We start from the raw sequence: 10,460 nt of genomic DNA on the forward strand, positions 1-10,460 counted from the left end.
TCCTACCACCACTATGGGAAATTTACAATGGCCAATTTACCTATCAACCTGCAAGCCTTTGGCTGTGGGAGGAAACCAGAGCACCCAGTGGAAACCCACACGGTCACAGGGAGAACTTGCAAACTCTGCACAGGCAGTACCCAGAATCAAACCCAGGTCACTGGAGCTGTGAGGCTGCAGTGCTAACCACTGCACCACTGTGCCATCCCATCTTTGGGCTAAGTTAGAAGGGAACTTTTATATTTCAATCCGTGCATTAATGCTGTGCATCTTTACTGAATGTGTCTTGTTTTATAATAAATTGATAATGTTATTGTTTATTAAAGAAACCTGGTTGGTGGATTTAATTCTGAAATAAAAATAGAGTATATAATTGTCCATATCGGTAACTGGGTAAACATTTAAATATATGTTGTTATCTATGGAGACGTGGAACTAGAGAAAGACAATGCACTCCTCCTGACTCAGTTGTAACACTACTCTCTGTTTCCTGTCACTCAGCCAATTTTGTATCCATGTTGCCATTGCCCCTTTTATTCCATGAGCTATAACTTTGATCACAAGTCTATTGTGTGGCAATTAATCAAATGCTTTTTGGAAGTCTATATACACCACATTATCCTGATCACCTTTCTACCTTAGCTCATCAAAAAACTCCAGCAAGTTGGTTAAGCATGATTTGCTCTTCAGAAATCTGTGCTGGCTTTCCCTAATTAACATACATTTGGCCAAGAGACTACACCGAAGTTAAATACACTGACCTGTAGTTGCTGGGCTTTTCTTTACATCCTTTTTCGAATCAGGGTGTAACATTTGCAATTCTCCAGTCCTCTGGCACCACCCCCGAGCCTAAGGAAGACTGGAAAATTATGACCAGTGCCTTCACTTCCCTCAGTATCCTTGGCTGCATCTCATCTGGCTCTGGTGTTTTATCAACCTTAAGTACAGGCAGCTTATCTAATACTTCCTCCTTATCAAATTTAAATCCTTCTAGTGTATTAATTACCTCCCCTTTCATGGTGGCGTGGGTAGCATCTTCTTCCTTGATAAATACAGATGTAAGATATTCATTTAGTACCTTGGCTGTTCCCCCTGCCTCCATGAGTAAATCTGCCTTTTGCACCCTAATTGGCCCTACTCCAACCTTTACCACCCTTTTACTATATTTATGCCTATAGAAGACCTTGTATTTTAGCTGCCAATCTCTTTTCATACTCCCTCTTTGCTGCTCTTATTTGCTTTTTCACTTCCCTTCTGTACCTTTTATATTCAGCCTGGTTCTTCATTGTATTATCTACCTGACATCTGTCATAAGCACACTTTTTCTTCTTCATCTTAATCTCTATCTCTTTCATCTTCCAGGAATTGTTTGCCCTACCTTTCCCCTTCATGGAAATATACCTTGACTGCCCAAACTATCTATTCTTTAAAGGCAGCCCGTTGTTCAGGTACTGTTTTTTCCTGCCAGCCTTTGATTCTAATTTATTTGGCCCAGATTCATTCTTACCCCATTGAAGTTGGCTTTCCCCCAGTTAATTATTCTTACTCCAGATTGTTCTTTGTCCTTTTCCATAGCCAACCTAAATATTATAATACAATGATCATTTTCTAAATGTTTCCTAAATGTTCTCCTACTGATATTTGATCCACTTGGCCCACCTCATTCCAAAGGGGATATGAGGATAGTGTGGGGAAAAGGCATTGATGTGGATGATCAGCCATTGAATGGTGAGACAGGCCTGATGGGCTGAATGGCTTAATCCTGTTCCTGTGTTCCTAACCAGGTACAGCAGTGCCTCCGCTCTTGTTGGACTGGAAACATACTGCTGTAGAAAATTTTTCTGATCACACTGTTGGAACACTTGCCACTCTTTGCCTTTTACGCTTCTAATATCCCATTTGGATAATTAAAGACACCCAATATAACTATGCTATAATTCTTGCATCTCTTTGTAATTTCCTTGCAAAGGTGTTCCTCTACATCCTTTCCACTAGTTGGTGACCTATAGGCTACATCAAGCAATGTAATTGCACCTTTTTTGCTTCTTAGCTTTAGCCAAATAGATCACTTCCCATTTTTCTGAACTTCAATAAGTATAGGCCCAACCAGCACAACCTTTCCTCATAAAACAACACCTTTATCCCAGGAATCAGTCTGGTTGAACCTTTTCTGAACTGCTTGCAATGTCAGTATATCCCTCCTTGAGTAAGAAGACCAAAACTGTACACAGTCTCACCAATGCCCTATACCATTTAGCAAGACTTCCCTACTTTTATACTCCATCTCCCTTGCAATAAATGCCAAAATTCCATTTGCCTTCCTAATTACTTGCAGTACCTGCATGCTAACATTTTGTGATTCATGTACAAGAACACCCAGATCCCTCTGTACCATTGCATTTTTGCAGTCTCTCTCCATGTAAGTAATAATCTGCTTTTCTATTCTTCCTGCCAAAGTGGACAACCTCACAAATTTCCCACATTATACTCCATCTATCAAATTTTTGCCCACACACTTAACCTATCTATATCTCTTTGCAATGTGTCTTCCTCACAAATTGCTTTCCTACCTATCCTTGTATTGTCTGCTAATTTGGCTACAATACTCTCGGGCCTTTCATCCAAGTCATTAATATAGATTGTAAATAGTTGAGGCCCCAGCACTAATCCCTGTGGCACTCCACTAGTTACAGTATGCTAACGTGAAAATGATCCATTTATCCTTACTCTCTGTTTCCTGTTTGTTAGCCAGTCCTTTATCCATGCTAATGTGTCACCCGCAATACCATGAGCCCATATCTTGTGTAATAACATTTATGTGGCATCTTACTGAATGCCTTTTGAAAATCCAAATACACTATTGGCTGAATTTTACTGGCCCCTCGATGCCATGGGTCGTGGCGCGGGGGCCACTAAAATGCTACGGGGAGAGGCCTGCCTCGACCCGTGACATCGAGAAGGGCCCCCGTGTATTATGGTGACAGTGGGACCTCGGTGTGGCCCCCTGCCGAATGGTGGCGGCACCGCAATTAGCATATGGTAAAGAGTACTTACCCATGCTGATTATGCAGCTCACCGCCTCTCCACTGACATTTCCGGACTTTTCGCTGAATGGGCGGCCGTCAAATGCCATCCCATTCATGATTTGAAAAGCCGGCGGGTCCTCAGAGCCAGCAAAGGTAAGTTCTGTTATTCAGGGGTCAAACTCTGCATTCTGGAAAGGAAGAGGGAGGGGGATATGCAGGGGTCTAACTCTGCATTCTTAAAAGGTAGAGTGAGGGGGGGATATGCAGAGGTCTAACTCTACATTCCTAAAGGGAGGTGGGAGGGGGAATATGCAGGGGTCTAACTCTGCATTCTGGAAGGGAGGAAGGGGGGGATATTCAGGGATCTAACTCTGCATTCCTAAAGGGAGGGGGGATATGCAAAGGTCTAACTGCATTCCTAGAGGGAGGAGGGAGAGGGGAATTCAGGGGTCTAACTCTGCATTCCTAAAGGGAGGAGGGAGGGGGGATATGCAGGGGTCTAACTCTGCATTCCTAAAGGGAGGAGGGAGGGGGGATATGCAGGGGTCTAACTCTGCATTCCTAAAGGGAGGAGGGAGGGGGGATATGCAGGGGTCTAACTCTGTATTCTGGAAGGGAGGAGGGCCTGGAATTACTAGAGGGAAAGCTGTGCTGGCATGAAGGGAGATACCGTGTACCATCCCTCCATTAACAGTGTACGCTCTGTGTTTGTGAGGGGGCAATGGCACACTAGACACCCTCTGTGTGGAGAGGGTGCCAGAAAGGGCAGGAGCATTAAGGTTATATGGATGGTGGGGGCAATCGATTCAGCTGGTAGGATCTTGATGTGGTCATGCTGTGCCACTCTGAGTGTTGGCCAAGATGGGCTATGCCATGGTACGCCTCACAGTTGATCCAGGAAAGCAGCTGATGTACCCATCAACACCGATCCCTGTCCTGTTAAGAACTTTCAAATACATGCAAGGTTCAACTTTATTTATCAGATGGAAATAGGTATGGCTCATCTACATTGTGTGATCCTCTGCATATGAGGATCCGCATGCGCCAGAGGCAATACCAACAGGCTGGTACGATCCATGTGGAGGCCCCCGTTCGTGAGCAGCTGCCCCCAAGGGGAGCTCGCCATTATGTTTGCCGTGCATCTACAGGCCCCACATGACATGCCATCAGATGTCAAATCACCAGTGTCAGAGACGATGGTGACATGTCTCTGTGCCCTGCTCAAGGATGACCTGCAGCCCATGGGCTCCGGTGGACATCCCATGCCTTTGATCCTCATAGTGGCAGCAGTTCTCAAGCCTGACACCTTTGCAGCCTTTTAGGGGCCCACCAGAGACCTTTGTGGGGTCACACAGTCAGCAGTGCACTGCTGTATCAGGGAGGTCACCAATGCCCTGCACCGGAGGGCCAGTGAGTATGTCGCTTCAGGACGGACTCTCATAGCCAGGCCCAGAGGACCATTGGTTCTGGCACCATTGCCGGAGAACCATACGTTGTAATATTCATAGACTGCACTCATGGCATTCAGGCCTACTGCTAGGCTGCCACCTGCAGACGTCACCATTAAAGGAGCCCTCTCAATCTAGTGAAGCTGGTATGTGAACACTGCAGAGGCTTGCAGCGAATGTGTGACTGCTTCTCAAGCAGCTGCCATGACACATGGATCTTGCGCCAGTCCCGTCTGCCACCACTGTTCGCTGAACTGAAGGGGTGGCTTCTTGGAGATAAGGGCTATCCTTTGCAGACATGGCTCCTGACACCAGTGAAAGATCCCACCACTGCTGCTGCAGAGAAGAGATACAATGCCAGCCACAGAGCTATATGAACCACCATTGAGCAGGAGTTCATGCTGAAAGAGCGCCTCCAATGCCTGTATGGATATGGTGATGACCTGTACTATGTGCTCTGGACAAGTACGCACCTAATAGGGGCAGGGCCTGGCATGATGAGGAGAGACGTCAACGGGATTCCTTCTCGGACTATGAGGACACTGAGGACTTAAAACATGAAAGATGCATGGGAGGGCAGATGGCACACAGGCTCTGCATGCAGGACAAGCAGTTAGCTAGGGATGTACGGAAGTGGCTTATCAGACAAAGGCTGGTGTCACTCAAGAGAAAGTTAACTCTGCTTCTCTCTCCACAGATGCTGCTGGACCTGCTGGGTTTCTGCAGCACTTTCGCTTTACTGCCAGATTGACAGCAGCCCCTCTCTTCAGCAATCAGGTGAGTATTCTTTGATAACTGTCAGGAAGCAGGTGCTGGGGTGCTTAAAATAGGGCCCCAGCACCTGCTGCACAACTGTCAAAAATTCTCTCACTGCGCCGAATGCCCCACCTCTCCCCATGTAACATGGGGAGGGCGGCTCGGCGCCATGATTCTAATGAGCCCCTGTGCGTAATATCGCGGGGGCTCTGCAGCGGCCGCTAAATGCAGGCACTCCACTGAGTTAAAAGGGCTCTGTCGCGCAGCACACGCCCAAATAAAATTCAACCCTATATCTACTGGTTCCCTTTTAGCCACCCTGCTTGTTACATCCTCAAAGATCTCTAATAAATTTGTCTAACACGATTTCCCTTTCATAAAACCATCTTGACTCTACCTGATTGTATTATGATTTTCTAAATAAACTGCTACTACTTCCTTAATAATGGATTCTAGCATTTACCCAAAGACAGATGTTCGGTTAACTGGCCTATAGTTTCCTGCTTTTTGTCTTCCTCCATTCTTGAATAGAGGTGTTTCATTTGTGGTTTCCCAATCCGCTGAGACCTTTCCAGAATCCAGAGAATTTTAGAAGATTACAACCAATGCACCCACTATCTCAGCAGCCACTTCTTTTAAGACCCTAGAATGCAGGCCATCAGGTCCAAGTGACTTGTCAGCCTGTCATCCCATTAGTTTTCTCTCATTATAGTGATTTGTTTTAAGTTCATTCCTCCCTCCCTTTTGCCTCTTTATTTTGTACTAATTTGGGATGCATTTTGTGTCTTGTAATGTGAAGACAAATACAAAATACTTCTTCAAACCATCTGTCATTTCTTTGTTTTCCCATTATTAATTCCCCAGTCTCATCATCTAAGCGACCAATGCTTACTTTAGCTATTCTCTTCCTTTTTATATATTTGTAGAAGCTTTTACTGTCTGTTTTTATATTTCTTGCTAGTTTACACTAATTTCTCCATCTTAAAGTTTTTTATTCACCCCCTGCTGGTTTCTAAAATTTTCCCAATTCTCTGGGCTACCACTAATCTTTGCTGCATTGTACACCTCTTCTTTCAATTTGATACCATTGTCATGCTTACAAGAAGTGCCAAAGGTTAAAAGACTTGACCTTTGTATATTCAAACTGTCTGACAGGGACAAAGGAAAATCTTCAAAGCTAAGAGGGTCAGTTGAACCCATTCTACACACATCCTGAAATATTCCTGACTTGAATGGGTTCTTCTGAAACAAAGAAGGTGTGATGTAGCCATATCCTAGACCATATCATTCACTACAGGGAAGAAAATACCTGTCTTCCAACAGAGGCAAGGTGTAACACATCTTTACCTTAAAAAGCAGCCGAGAGAGAGAAAGACCTAGAAAGTAGCATCCAAAACAGCTTTTCCAGCTAAAAGGCTGGGAGAACATCCAGAAAACTAGAAGTGACATACCCTGCTGTAGAATTCTACATCCACACCTATACAGTAGTAAATTAGAAGTGATCTACTTTTGTCAACTGAACATTTAACTAAGAGAGAAATCTACGAACACCTCAATCCTGCAACCAATGTGAACTTGACTTCTGAGAGCCTTGAACAGATTTACTGTGACTCTCTGAAACCTACCCTCCACTTATAATCACTTACCCCTTTTTCCTATCTGTCTCGTGTGTGTGTGCGCGAGCCAATGCATGAGTAGATGTTGTTGCGACAAGTTCGGGTTAAGGCATATTGATCAATAAATAATTGATTTTCTGTTTTAAATCTACAAGAAAGCCTGCTGCAGTCTGTTTATTTGGCAAATAAAACACAAAGGGATTAAACCCTAATAACAAAACACACTTGCTGCAGTCAGGTGGGAGTTGAACAATGGAAATCACCCATACCCCTCACCACGTGGCCGTAACATCATTCTTAACTTTGTTAGTTAGCCACAGATTGTGCATCCCTCTCATAGAGACTTTCTTTCTCATTGGAATATATCTTTGTTGAGAGTAATGAAATATCTCCTTAAATGTCTGCCACTGCTTCTCTACTATCTTACCTTTTAACTTATTTTCCCATAGCCAACTTTGTCTTCATACCCTTGGAATCACTTTATTTAAGTTTAAGGCATTAGTTTCAAATCCTCTGTACTGCTGCAGCATGCAATATCCTGCCCCTAAATAGCAGGCTTTCAGTCACTAATATTTGGAGTCCAGCTCAACATTAAACTTAGGATGATCTCAGAAAATCTAGCAGGGTCAGTGTACTTTACTTCTGCAGTTGTTGAATTGCAATCTGTATTTTTTTGGTCTGAGTTTTCATCCAAGTGATCACCAATGTGGGTGACCACAAGAGAAAAATAAGTACTCCATTCCCCATTAATCATAATCTCATTTTGATAAGCAAACAAAATGATTCAAACCAGCAACACTCAATGAGTTATTGATGACTCTTGAAACACCACATGCCTAACAATTGTGATACATGTCATCATTTTACATTTAAACAAATATATTAACACTCTATATTAGCCCTCCATCATATACAGTACACGGAAGAAATTTTCTGCATCATGTCATGTCCGTGCACAGCAAAGGTATCCATTATGTCAACTCTGATGACTAAAATTGACATTATGTTTACAGAATGGTACAAAACTAACCATTGGAAATCCTAAGGAATGTCTGTTGTATAGCAATATCAGGAATCCTGTGAAATATTTGTGCTTTGCCAATCTGTGAAAAATATAATTGGCATTTATCGCAAAGTCCCGGAAACAGAGTTATAGCACAGATTAAATATTATGCTTTTAAATAACAACCCAATTTAAATTGGCACAGTAAATGTTCCCTTTGCTCTGATTAAAACACACAAAAAAAATTCTGCATTAATATGATTATTTCTACTTTTCTAAATTTTATCTCGCATTCTATTATGATCGTTTGAATGATAAAACCTTATCAAATACTTTCTGAAAATCCATGCATGCAATGTCCATTGAACCTCATCTACCTACCAGCTCAGTGATGCTGTCAAAGAACTCGATTAGATTAGGCAGAAATGACCTACCTTTCTCATTTTTGAAGTTCAGGTGACAAAATAGCTCCATCCAATAAATGTGTGGGAAAAGTAGACATTTGTAACAAGTGGGTACACCAAGGGACTACTTGTCACTGTTTAGTATTGTCTACTGCCCCAACAATGGATTAACATGTTAACAAAAAGGTAGGAGAAAGCCAAACTTTGCTTACTAAGACTTTGTTAACCACAAAATCATGCTACCCTCCACTGCTGTACAATCAAATCGATTATGCATACCTTACTCTTGGTCAGACCTGGAAGTACGAAGCCAAATGAACAGGAAGATTTCAAAGTATTACCCCAGCCATAGGCAAAAGTGTAGGAGTGGCTCATAGATGAGCTTTATTAGCCAGAATTGGGACCTGGTGCATACTCTAAGGAAACAGAGAAAAAACAGAGAACAGGTTACTTAAGTTAGTTAGCAAGCCAAAGGCTATTCTACTTAATTTTAAAAGTACCAACCAGCACTGGATGTAAATATTTCAGAAGGGAAGATAAGTGCTGAAGGCATGAGATTTTTTTTCCAGAAAGGAGTTTAGGCAGCATTCTCCTAATAGTAAATTGTGATTTCAACATTATTTGGTACATATTCTACCATTTTGGAAGATCAGACAATTACATTTTCTTATTGTGTATCGGGAACCATTGCTTTCGAAGTCCACAGCAATTCCACCTGGTTAACGAACATTGTTTTATTTTTTTAAATCCTCAAATTAATTAAATCAAGTTAACTTTTTAAAAAGTCTCTGGACACACTTTTCTCATAAAAACATATTACAATTGGCCAGTGACACATTTTCCATGCAGCAACCTCTGAATTGTTTCTTATACATTGTTCACTCTGTTGACTGTGTTTGCTTTAATGAGTCCTTGGTATGGCATTAGCTTAAGCCTTCCAACTTTGAAATGTTCACTTCTATGAAATCACACTTCCAATATTTGAAATATTACACATAGAGGAAAACATGTTAAATTGGACAGATCACAAATCACATATTTAGAGCACCAACTAAATCCTTTCTCATCCTGGGGTTTAATTTTAAACTGAAACAAATGCCTCCAGGATGAGTTGGCTGCTATTCTCATTATTGTGCGGTCATTTTTTCATGGCAACGTGTAACTTAATATGTCATTCTGGGACTTATTGTATTTAATCTCAATTGGTTTGATTTTATATGTCAGGTATATATGCAAAAATATTTGTGATCATTACTGGTGCAAATGCATTTTTATTAAAGAGAAAGGAAATGCTTGATACTGAGCAGAAATATATTGATGTTTTGTTAAAAACATCAAGCTTGTTATCGTCACAGAAATGTCAGGTTAATTCTCCCTCTCTGCTAGGCTGTTCAATGATGTCAGACTTGGGGAAAGCACATTGCAGACTAGCAATTCATTACAAGATCTCAGAGGTGGTAAACTTATGAGAACCAAGTTAAAGACTTATGAAATGAGATTTCATTCTTTCTACTGTGTTATGAGTTGTAACATAATGTTTTTATTATTTTAATATTAAAAAGTACACAGTACAGGACAAGGCTGATAAAAATGTGGGTGCACTGTAAGGGCACTCAACAGGAAACTACAATATGCTTTCAACCACAATGGAATAGTGTACTCAGTTTCAAGGTTTTTACAGAAATATGGAAATAGTAGCCTGCATTTTCTGAGTTGGCACCAATGCAAGGTAGTTCGTAGGTCTATTTTCCATGATTGTCCATTGAATGGATGGAAAATTGAGGGCAGTGTGCCCGTGAGATTCTAATGCATGCTGGTGGGGTCGAGGAACCTTATTGCCAGCATTGAATCAGAACATTTACTGCAGGCACAACTCCTTGTATCTTATTCTATGGAATGCTGTGCAAACATTCATTCCTCAACAGCATGAGAAAACAAAAATCTTTCATCATTCATCTTATTGCTGTTCATGCCTACAAAACAAATATTGTGCGGAAATACTTTGGAACATCCTGAGCCTGTGAAACACGCTATAAAATTGTACATTTTCCTTTATTAATAGTACAAGTGACATCTACTGGCAGAACATGAATTTGGCACACTCCTGTTTCATTATTATGACAACTGCTCAGCATACAGTTTCAAATCTCTCTAAAAGTTGAGAATTTCCTTGGAGCTTTGCTGCTGTAACTTTCCCAGAAGAGTGG

Source organism: Heterodontus francisci, chromosome 10 (assembly GCF_036365525.1).
Source record: "Heterodontus francisci isolate sHetFra1 chromosome 10, sHetFra1.hap1, whole genome shotgun sequence".
NCBI classification, from domain to species: Eukaryota; Metazoa; Chordata; class Chondrichthyes; order Heterodontiformes; family Heterodontidae; genus Heterodontus; species Heterodontus francisci.